Source organism: Zingiber officinale, chromosome 2B (genome assembly GCF_018446385.1).
Source record: "Zingiber officinale cultivar Zhangliang chromosome 2B, Zo_v1.1, whole genome shotgun sequence".
In the NCBI taxonomy this organism is placed as follows: Eukaryota; Viridiplantae; Streptophyta; class Magnoliopsida; order Zingiberales; family Zingiberaceae; genus Zingiber; species Zingiber officinale.
The window spans coordinates 58,348,603-58,360,794 of NC_055989.1; the positions used below are offsets into that span (position 1 = coordinate 58,348,603).

Here is a 12,192-nt window from a genome sequence, read left to right on the forward strand (position 1 = left end):
CCATTTAAATGGGAGTTGATTAAGGATTTAACTTAAGGTTAATTAACTTAAACCTAAGTTTTATTTTCTTTAAATTTTTCTCCCGATTCACTTCCTTCCCCGATCCCTTCTTCCCTGACTCCCCTCCCTCGCGATCCGATTTCATCGCCAGTCGTCGGGAAGCGACGCCGATCGCCGGCACAAGGCAGCCCTTGATCGTTGAGGAGGAAAGCTACCGCCCCGACCTCTCCCCTTTCTCTCTCCCTCGCCGCGAGTCTCTTTTCTCCCGAGCCCCGAGCCCCTTTCTCTCGATTTCTCCTCGTCGATCGTCGACCCACGAGACGTCGGAGCCAAGCTCGCAAGGTCTCCGATCACCTCTCCTCACCGGATCTTGAAGGTACTAAAGATGTCCAAGCCATCTCTGGAGGTGTGATCGCTTCCTCGGTTGGTCCTTTTTCCCCGTCCAGGAGATCCGATTAGGGTTCAATGAGGGGCATAGATCCGCGTCGTCTCAAGCCAATTGAACTTCTCATTCATCCTCTTCAATTCGTTTGCTGGAGAGTGATCGGTTGCTCTTCATCAACCGGATTGGAGTAGGCGATGGCACCTGGAAAGGACCAAATCTAGGTAAGCTTCATCCGAAATTGGGTGATTTCAAAGACCTTACCTCTTTGTGATGTTCTTCTTGATCTGGACTCTAATAGATTCAAGGGTTTTGCTGTTTTGTGAGGTTGTTCTTGTTCTGGATTGGAGGAAGGCATCGGATCAAGGTATTGGTAGATTTCTCTTCTACCGATCACTGCTTCTCCACTTCTTGAAGCTGTGGAGGTCACGGGTGAGGAGGCAAGGGACTATTGAGGTGAGTTTTGTATTATGAATTAGGGTTTAAGCAAATCATTTGCTGTATGGTTGGATTATGGATTTATTCTAGGGAGGATAGGTGTGTGTGTGTGCTTGTAGCTTATGGACAGGGGTCATGGGGTTGTGAGCTACTGGATTAGCTGCTTCATCTTAAGGTAAGTGTTTTTCTAGTGATGTACTACTAGTTTTCTTATTAGAGTGCTACTCTATTGGGTTTTCTAAGGGATTGTAGAATTGATTCTTGATGTTAGTAGATGACATGTAGATTAAACGATGGTGTTAAATGAATTAATTGATTTGAATTTGGGATTTGGTTGTGATAAGTTGATTTGTGATGGTTATTTGGTGAATGATTTATGTAAATGGATACATGATCATTATTTGTATGTGTTGGATTGATTGAGGTTTATATTGGGTTGAAATTTGTGGATATGATGATTGGTTGATGTGGATTATTATGTGATCATTCTTGAGATCATTGGATTGCTTTTTGGTTGGATTGTCTGATGTGGTGGTTTGGTTAGTTGTAGATGATGATGTTAGGTTGTTGTGGATTTAGGATGAGTTTGGATTAGTGAGTTTTGGATTGATTAATAGATTGTGGATTATGTTTGGATCTAGAAGGAGTTGAATTAAGGAATTAGGTAAGTTACTTCGATTAGGGCTTTCCCTAATTAGATTGGGGAGTTTATTTAGCTATTTGCTACCTATGTAATTAGCTAAATATATATTATGTGATCGCAGGACTTGGATTCGGGACGAGTGTCTCGACGTGGGATTATTTGGCACGATCGACAGATCAAGGCGGGTATTTCTTCCTTTGCCTCTATGTAGTTTTTCTTGTACTTAGTGCATGGTTATTATTGGATGAATTAGGCTGCTTTATCTTCTATCCTGATCGGTTGCTGTTTTTCCTGCATGATACTTATGCTTGACCTTTGTGAACGATCTATTTAATTCATATACAGTCTCCACTCTTGATATCTACTCTGTTGTGATTACACGTGTAGAGTATGTCTTGTAGGGATTGTCGGGCGGTTAGTATTACCATGCTGATTGGGTACATAATGTGGATTGTATATAGCTTGGTATGTGTTTTGGGAGTCATCAGGTTGACCCTACATTTGCATGTTGTATGTATACACGTGTTTGGTTATGTACTTTTGGAGGAGTTATGTTGATTGTATGTTTGTGTTTTATACACGTGTCTGAGGTGTTTATTATTGGAGGATACATGTTGATTGTATTTACGATCTATGCATATGTGTCCAGGGGGATTATTGGAGATTCTTAGTTGATTATACATGTGTAGTTGTGTACATGTGTTGGGTGGGATGTGTGGATTTATCATGATGATTATACTCATGTTGGAGGTATTTGTGAGGTTGGGGTTATTGCATGGATGATGATTATATATATATATCATGTTCATCATTCATTGCATCTGATGACCATTGTCTCCCTTGTGGTGAGAGAGTCGTCAGTTGGTTTGGTTTAGCGCCGCACACTCGGCCACTCATGGGTAGTGATAGCTGGAGCAGTTGCTGCTAGTCCTGTCGTGCCACCCGGTCACGAGGTTTAGTGAGATCCGGCGTTGTGAGCAGTCAGGGACCCTGATGCTAGGTAGTTAGATAGCTACTAGCGGACTGTCCGCCTCGACCACTATATAGTGGGCTGGAGGGTAGTACAGTCGTCACAGACCCAAGCCTCTCGGCCATACAGGGGTCGTGGTGTCTGGAGAGGTGGCGGGGGTGACCATGGAGCATGCATACGCAGTTATTATTCCTGCATTTGATGCATGGTGCATCTGCATTTGCATACATGCCTAGTAGATACTAGTTGCATGTGATTGTCGTTGTTGCACTTGATTGAGATATGGTTGTTGCATTTGGTTGCCATGCTGCATACATGTCATTTATTTTACATGTATATGCAGTCGTATTTATATTGCACAGGTGTCAGGGGTATATCTGTTGCAGATCCAGTGAGTTTACCGATCTTTGTACCTTGCGTCATTTCAGATTGGGTATGTATTTACCATTATGTCAGTAGCGGTTTGTACGGTTTGTATGTCAGGTTATTACGTCAGATAGGTTTAGGTGCATTGATTATGATAGTATGATCATGTTCTTTATTCCCTACCGAGACTGTATACTTGTGATCTCCATGTTTTATGTATATACCATGCACTATCTTTTCTATTACCCACTGAGTTACCTATACTCACCACCGCATGTATATATTTATGTTTTCAGGTAGATGGTTGGAGTGTCGCTCGGAGTATCCTGTCTGCCGGGTCCTACGTCACATCCGAAGGTCGTTTTTAGTTTTGTATATTCTTTTCTTATTTTTGGCATTGTATTTGTGTATAGCCATGTGGCTATCTTATGATTCTGGTGTTGTATTTGTTGTATAAAGCCTAGCCGGCTAGCAGTGTGTTGATTGTGTTGTATTGGGCTTTCCGTTTTCGTTTTTCCGCTGTGTTGGTTTTTAGTACAGTCGTGTGGGCTGTTTTATATATAACTGCGTGGTTGTGATTGTTTCATTCCAGCCGTGTGGGATGTTATTATAACTGCGTGGTTGTGTATATAAATATTCCAGCCGCATGTGGCTGATGTATATTTTGTTTGTAGTGATGCTTCATATTGTCACCCGTACAGGGGAGATGCTGCCAGATTTTTGTCTAGCAGAGACTCCTTTGGGGGCGTGACAGTAGTCTAAGGTTTCGGAGTAGCACACCATATCACAAGTTCTTCTGTTCGAGTTGATGTGAAGCTGCACCCCGAGGCTCCCTTTTATAGCTCTACAAAAACTGATCCAGATCCCCAAGGCTTGGGATCAAGTTTGACCTGAGGCGGATCGATCGACCGATCACCGGTTTGGTCAACCAATCAGATGACCTCCACCTCATCCGATCCGCTCGCTCCGCCTCGATCCGGTCAACTTTTATCCGAGGTTCAGTCGACCGATAACCAAGTTCGGTCGATCGAACAGTTGCTCTGACTCAGTCCACCCGACATGATCTAGTCGACGTCCATCCTAAGTTCGGTCGACCGATCCCTAGGTCCGATCGACCGATCCCCTGGTCGAGCCCGGTCCAACCTCCGGAAATCTGATCTGCTATCTTGGGGGTTCGGTCGACCGATCCTAACCTTCGATCGACCGATCCTAAGGTTCGGTCGAAAGATAATAAAATTTGGTGACCGATCCCAGGTTCGGGTCTGACTTCGGATTTCCAACCGAAAAACCCTAGGACGACCCAATGCCTACTGTTCCCTCTGCGGGGAACGCGTCCTCACCTACTCCTCTTAGGAGAGTTACCTGATGCTAGCTCGATCCTCCAGATCAACTGAACTTTTACTTGGCACTCGATGCTTTCGGACATTCTGCTGGACTCCCGCTTCCCGGCTCGTCCAGTCTTCCACCTGGTTCACGACACCAGGACTTTCCACCTAGGGTTACTACCCCCTAGGACTTTTGCCTGAAGCTCTCGACCCGCCAAGACTTTTCGTATAGGGTTACCACCCCCTATGACCTAGGGTTACCACCCCCAGGGTTTTCCACCTGCCTAATCGCAGCTAGAACTTTTGCCTAAGTACCACTTAGGACTTTCCTGCAAGCTCCATGAACCTTGTTAGATAACAACATAACCTTAACTATGAATTCCTTTGCCATTATCAAAACAACGATTCGATCGTTGGATGCTTCCCGCACCAACAATCTCCCCTTTTTGATTATGACAACTGAAATTCAAAGTTAAGTCAAATAGATGCATAGTTTAGCTTGAATAAATAAGTTTTAAATGCACACATAGTTAAGCTAAAACTAACTTTAACTTTTTGAGGCTCCCCCATAATAAAGGCTCTCTTTATAAATTTTACTTTTGAATTTCCCTACTCTCCCCCTTTGCCATTTATCAAAAATAAGTAAGTTTGAATAATTCTAATTTTTGCAAACAGATTTTATAGTTAGAAAAATAGAGAATTAGGCTTTAAAGAGGGATAAAGATACTTTAATAACACTTAGCTTTTTGAAATTAATTGTAGAATTCTTAGCTAAGTGAAATAAGGGTCTAAAGAGATATTTTTCTTTCAACTGAGTTTAAAAAGTTGATAAAACATTGACTTTGAAGGATAATGTTAGCCAATTTTTGAAACTTAGTTGAACTCTTTGAAAAATATGTTGTAAAATTTTAAAAACATATTGAAGCATACTTCAAGTAAGTTGAAATACTTTGAAAGTCTTAGCTAAATTTTGAAAATTTGTTAGAAAAAAATACTTAGCTAAATTTTGAAAATCTGTTAGAAAAAAATACTTAGCTAAATTTTGAAAATCTGTTAGAGGAAAAGATACTTAGCTAAATTTTGAAAATCTGTTAGAGGAAAAAATACTTAGCTAAATTTTCAAAATAAATTCGAAAGGTTTTGTTTGGTAAATATTTTCTTAATGTTGAAAAAGCTTTTTGAACAATAATTTGGAAAGAGAGAAAATATTTAACCGAATAAAGAGTTCCAAGATACTAAAAGGCAAAGGAGGATTAATAAGCCTAAAACCCTAATGTCCAAGCATGAGGTGAGTTAAAGAGATTGCAAATTAATTAATTTCTTTTAGTAAGGTATCAGAGCCCTAATGTCTAAAAAAAATTTAAAATCAAGCACTTAAGTTCTTGGCCATATGTCTAAGCATCTAGCTACTAGCTGATTGCCTAGAGGATAATAGCCTTCACTTGGTTAGTCAAGTTAAGTCAATAGATCCAGTTAAATTTGACTAGGGCTGGATGATTTAACTTGATTAATGGAAAGTCAGTTTTTAACGCCCAGACTCATTATGATGCACAGAAATAAGCATTCTGGAGTCGAGGCTGAAACCTATGCATCTCACACCATTCTAAGTTTTGCAAACACAAACAAGTTATGCCTAGTGTGCTTGTGAAATGCTCTGGCTGGACTAGGGGAACATGATTTCTAGGAGGAGGATCCTAGGCTAAGTCCAGATTTTAAAAAACTAAGGGGGCGTTTGGTTTGTGTTTTCCACGCTATTTTCTGTTTTCATTTTCTGAGAAAATGGAAAGCGCGTTTGGTTTGTGTTTTCCACATTCATTTTTAAGAAAATGAGAGAGCGTTTTCTAAGAAAACGAAAAACGAGGAAAAGTCATTTTTTGAAAAATGAAAATGCGCGTTTTTCAGAAAATGAAAATAAAAATGGAACAAACCAAACGTACCCTAAGAAAACTGGGATTTTGAAAACATTATTTTTTTTAGTTTTTAAAATAATTTCTGAGAAAAGCATTTTTGAAGAACAACAAGAATTTTAAAGTTAAGATCTATTCTACCCAACACATTCCTATTTGTCTTCTAAGTGTACTGAACTTGAGTTTAGGTAAGGGTTTTGTGAAAATGTCAGCTAGGTTTGATTTGGACTCAACATAGTTAAGTCCAATTTCACCTCTAGCCACATGATTCCTTACAAAATGGTGTTTCACCTCTATGTGTTTAGTTCTAGAGTGGTGAATTGGATTTTTGGTTAGATTAATTGAACTTATGTTATCAATAAAATTTTTTGTATTTTGATATTCTAGGTGATTGTCTTTTAGTGTATGCATCATCCACAAAAGTTGAGAAGCACATTCTCCTAGGGCTATGTATTCAGCTTTAGTAGTGGATAGAGCAACGCAGTGTTGCTTTCTACTTGACCAACTTACTAGGCATTGACCTAGAATTTGACAGCTACCACTTGTGCTTTTTCTATCTAGTTTGCACCCGGCATAGTCTGAATCAGAATAGCCAAAAAGGTCAAAGGTGCAGGTTCTAGGGTACCAGAGTCCCACATTTAGGGTGCCCTTAATGTACCTAAATTTTCTTTTAGCACATGATAGATGTGACTCTTTTGCACAGGATTGGTATCTTGCGCACACACCTACTGTAAATAGTATGTCGGGTTGACTTGCAGTTAGGTAGAGTAAGCTGCCTATTATGCTTCTATAGTGTTTTGGATCTACTGGTTTTCCCTCTGGGTCAGCATCAATGTTGATATTAGTTGACATTGGTGTATTTATAATTTTTAAATTTTTCATGCCAAATTTTTTAATTAATTCCTTGGCATATTTGGTTTGGTATATGTAAATTCCATCCTTTGCCTGTTTAATTTGTAGACCTAAGAAAAAGTTAAGTTCCCCTACTAAACTCATTTCAAACTCACTTTCTATTAAGTTTGTAAATTCTTTTAAAAATTTGAGTTTGTTGATCCAAATATTATATCATTTACATAAATTTGGGCTATGAAGATGTCTTTTTCTAAGGTTTTCACAAAAAGGGTTGGATCTACTTGTCCTTGGTGGAATCCCTTTTCTAAAAGATAATTAGACAGCCGTTCATACCAGGCCCTAGGTGCTTGTTTTAGTCCATATAGGGTAGTTTTTAATCTAAGGACATGGTTTGGGTGTTCTAAGTATTCAAATCCAGGGGGTTGGCTAACATACACTTCTTCTTTAATGAACCCGTTTAGGAAGGCGGATTTTACATCCATTTGGTAGAGCTTGAATCCTTTGTGTGCTGCATAGGCCAACAGCATCCTTATAGATTCAAGTCTAGCTACAGGAGCGTAGGTTTCATCATAGTCTAACCCTTCTACTTGATTAAACCCTTTAGCTACTAATCTTGCTTTGTTTCTAACTATTTCACCTTGATCGTTTAGTTTGTTTCTCAAAACTCATTTAGTATCAATTATAGTTTTGTCAGTGGGTTTTGGCACTAAATCCCAGACTTAGTTTCTTTCAAATTGGGCTAATTCTTCCTGCATTGCTAGTGTCCAGTCTGGATTGGGTAAAGCTTCGTCTACAGTTTTAGGTTCAATTTCAGATATCAAGGCTATTTGGCTACTGTTTCTGTAGGATAACCTAGTTCTAACTCCTAGGGATGGGTCACCCAGAATTTGGTCAAGTGGGTGAGAAGTCTCTTGTTGGTCTTATATTTGGGTCAGTAGTTGGTTCTTCTGGTTTATTTGTGTTAGGTTGAATTTCATCATCTTCTATAATTCTTTGGTTAATATCAACATTTTCTTTTATCTTAGGTAAATTATTTTCTTCATCAAAGATTACATTAGTTGTTTCTTCAACTTTTAAGGTATTTTGATTATAGACTCTATAGGCTCTACTGGTTGTAGAGTACCCTAAAAATATTCCTTGGACTGATTTGGGTGTAAATTTTCCTAAGTAATCTTTACATCCAAAGACTTTTAGATAGTTTAAATTTGAAATTTTATTATAGTATATCTCATTAGGGGTTTTATTGTGTAATTTGTTAATTAAAATTCTATTTTGAATGTAGTTTGCTGTATTTATGGCTTCAGCCCAGAATTGATGATTTAAGTTATACTCATTTAACATGGTTCTAGCGGCCTCCTATAGAGTTCTATTTTTTCGTTCCACTAGACCGTTTTGTTGAGAGGTTCTGGGGCATGAAAATTCATGTTTGTATCCATTAATCTTATAAAATTGGGTAAACTTATGATTTTCAAATTCACCCCATGATCACTTCTTATTCTTTTAATTTTGGTGTCTTTTTCATTTTCTATTAACTTGCAAAAATTATCAAAAACTTCAAAGGTTTCATCTTTTATTTTAGAAATTTCACCCAAGTGAGCCTAGAGTAATCATCAATTATAACTAAGCAGTACTGGTTCTTGCTTAGTGACTTGGCTCCATGTGAATCAAATAGGTCTAAATGTAGGAGCTCAAGTAAGGAGTTAGTTCTATCTAGGTTGGTTGACTTGTGTGTTGATTTGGTTTGCTTACCTTGCTGGCAAGCTTGGCAAACTGTATTTTCTAAGTTCCTTAATTTGGGTAGCCCTCTAACTAAGTCATTTTGACTCATTTTTGAAATGAGTTTGAAATGAGTGTGACCCAGTCTTCTGTGTCACAGGTTGGTTTCCTTTTGTTGTGTCAAAAAGCACTTTATTGGGGTTATGGGCAGGTCAATTGTGTAGATGTTATTTTTCCTAAATCCCTTAAGTATAACTTCGGGATTATCAATATTTTTAACTAAACACCCAGAATTAATAAAAACAACCAAGTAGCCACTATCACATAACTGACTAATACTTAGTAAGTTAAAGTTAAAGTTTTCAACTAATAAAATATTTTGAATAATGAAATCAGAACTAAGTTCGATATTACCTTTTCCGATTACCTTAAGTTTACTATCGTTGCCAAATGCAACTGATCCTAGGTTCTTGAATTTGAGCTTAGTGAACTTCAACCTATTTCCAGTCATATGTCTGGAGCATCTACTATCCAACATATATTGATCCAATTCCTACACATAAGGTATTTGAATTGGATTCCTTTTGATGGACCAAAAGATAGTTTGATTGAAATAAGCTCCCTAATTTTCTATCTCACCCATTCTAGTTTACAAATCAGTTATTCCAATGGGTGATTGTGAGATGGTTGAATTTCTTTTAAATAAATTTTTGGAAAATGATTAAGTTTGAATTAAGTTTGAAAATGTTAAGTTAATTAAATTTCGAAAGTAATTAAGTTAATTAAATTTTGTTTAAGTTGGTTAATTAAATTTTGAAAGAATATTAAATTAATCGAATTAAGAAAATATTAAGTTTAAATTAATAAAAAAAATTAAAAATATTAAGCTAATTAAGGTTTTGAAAAGTATTTAAGTTAATTAAATTTTGAAAGAATATTGAATTTTGAAAAAGTATTAAGTTAATTAAGATTTTGAAAAGTGTTTAAGTTAATTAAGGTTTTGAAAGAATATTAAATTAATAGAATTTTGAAAAAGTATTAAGTTAATTAAGGTTTTGAAAAATGTTTAAGTTAATTAAATTTTGAAAGAATATTAAATTAATTGAATTTTGAAAAAGTATTAAGTTAATTAAGGTTTTGAAAAGTATTTAAGTTAATTAAATTTTGAAAGAATATTAAATTAATTAAATTTAAAAAAGTATTAAGCTAATTAAGGTTTTCAAAAGTGTTAGAGTTAATTAAATTTTGAAAGAATATTAAATTAATTAAATTTTGAAAAAGTATTAAGTTGATTAAAGTTTTGAAAAGTCTTTAAGTTAATTAAATTTGCAGATCATCAAGTTAATTTAAATTTAACAAAATGTTAATTCAATTTATTTTTATTTTAGTTTAATTCTAGTTTAATTTTAATTTTAGTTTTAATTTAATTTAATTTGATTTTAGTATTAATTTAATTTAATTTTAACTTATAATTTAATTTAATTTAATTTTAACTTATAATTTAATTTTGATTTAATTTAATTTTAATTTTAATTTTGATTTAGTTTAATTTTTATTTTAATTTTGATTTAATTTAATTTAATTTTAATTTTGATTTAATTTAATTTTAATTTTGATTTAATTTAATTTAAATTTAATTTAATTTAATTTTAATTTTGATTTATCCTTAGTCATCTCACCCGATCTAAATTTTCAATCAGGGAATCCTATAATATTGTGAGGTGAATTAGGTTCAATTTTAGGGTTTGGTTTAACTTTGTGTTAGATTCAGGTTTAGCTTTGGGTTTAACAAATAGGCATTCTTTGGATAAACTTCTAGGCTATGGTGAGTCACCTGGACATCATTAAAGTAACCATGCCTTCGAGGTTTTCCAAATAATCCTACCCATTGAACTTAGTACAAAACCTTGGTGTAACTGGTTAGGATCCATAAAGGGTAGCTTCGGTCAGTTCCACTTAGCCAAATGCACCAGATCGAAGCCATATCTTCCTAGACATGCGATGACTAAGCTTCCCCAACGTACTATCATCCAATACTTCACCAGTACTGTGAATCAAGTTAAACCTAACCTTTTTTATTGTCACGCCCCAGAAGAGTCTCTGTCCGAAGAAATTTCGGCAGCATCTCCCCTGTACGGCGGACAATATGAAACTTTCTACATATCACATATACATCAGCCACAGGCGGCTGGAATGATAACAAAAATAAAAACAAACACCACGCAGTTTATAAAGATATTCAGTAACAATAGGACTCTGACTCGAAATCCACCCTACTCCACTACACTCGTAAAGCTCAAATCCAACGAACTCACCTCTTTTGCCGTCCAGGCAGGCACGTAGTAGAATGAGATCCAATATCATATCAAAAATCCATCAAAAGGCATCACTCCATACAATATCCATAGGAAAAATCCAAAGACCATACTAAAACAAAGTCTGATATAGAAAAAGATCAAAATAAAACAAATAACGAACTAATAAAGAACTAGCTCTACGTGCAGATGGGGGGTCAGCGACTGGAACTGCTCCGGACAGCCTCAACCTGAAAATATCAATAATGGAGGCGGGGTGAGTCCAACACTCTGCAGGTACAACTGATATGCATAATAAAACAAATAACAGACAACACTAATCATGCGTACAGTCTCCTGAATACGAGAAGGAATAAATGCAACTGAAACGAAATCAGGAGATAACTGTACTAACCAGGATCAAGGTACAAAGGTAACAGTTCGTCAGATCGAAGAAATCATAATCCTGTATGCATGTCAATCAAATGCATCCATACAAATGCAGCATATAAGTGCAGCAATCACAACAATAAAATGAAATAAATGCATATGGTGACCGTGCACTCTGACATCACTGCTCCTGACAGTGACTGAGTGGACAGAATGCTGTCGGAGTACTCCTGTCCTCTGGCCCCAAATCATAAATGGGGGAGCTCAATGCTCTCATCTCCCAGACACAACGACGGGAGGAAAAATCTCGGCTACTACACCGAGTCTCCCGACCAATAGAGCCAAACAGAGTCCACTATACGGCTACCACTGCTACCCTAAATGCTAACGGAGCTAAACAGATGAATCGATCACGGCCACCACCCGAGTCACCGACCAACGGAGCTAAACAATAACCGCCACACTCCAGCCAGATATACAACTAATCCATGGGTGGTGTGTGCAGTACATGTAACTGGCGATGGGCTCAACCAAAGTGGAGCCGACAATCGCACAGCATGCAATCATGATGCATGATACTAAGCATGGCAATCTCATGAATAGCATAGCAAGATCCATACATAAGTAAAAGGTGTACCACAAGTCAATGTATCAGATGGAAGGTACACAACAGATAGGGTATCATATAAACCCTAGGTCCTGAACATGATGTATCATATGGTTGGGTCACTACCGAAAGCATGTATGGTCAGGTCAATAATAACATGCAGTGTATAATAAATAAACAAACAACATGTAACAGATCATGTAGTGACCAACCGAATCAAAAGGATAACACAATCATTGCTATATGTTAAACACTTTATTATGCATATCAAAAGACATAAGTCAAGTACCCGCCTCTGAAAA

General features: G+C 36.8%; 1 long non-coding RNA gene across 1 annotated transcript; it reads left to right on the forward strand.

Moving 5' to 3' along the window:
- LOC122049131 lies at nt 1-1,645 on the forward strand. The gene is made up of 3 exons (XR_006130847.1): nt 1-606; nt 710-838; nt 1,585-1,645. It is a non-coding gene; the product is annotated as an uncharacterized LOC122049131 (long non-coding RNA).
- Nucleotides 1,646-12,192: the final 10,547 nt, after the last annotated feature.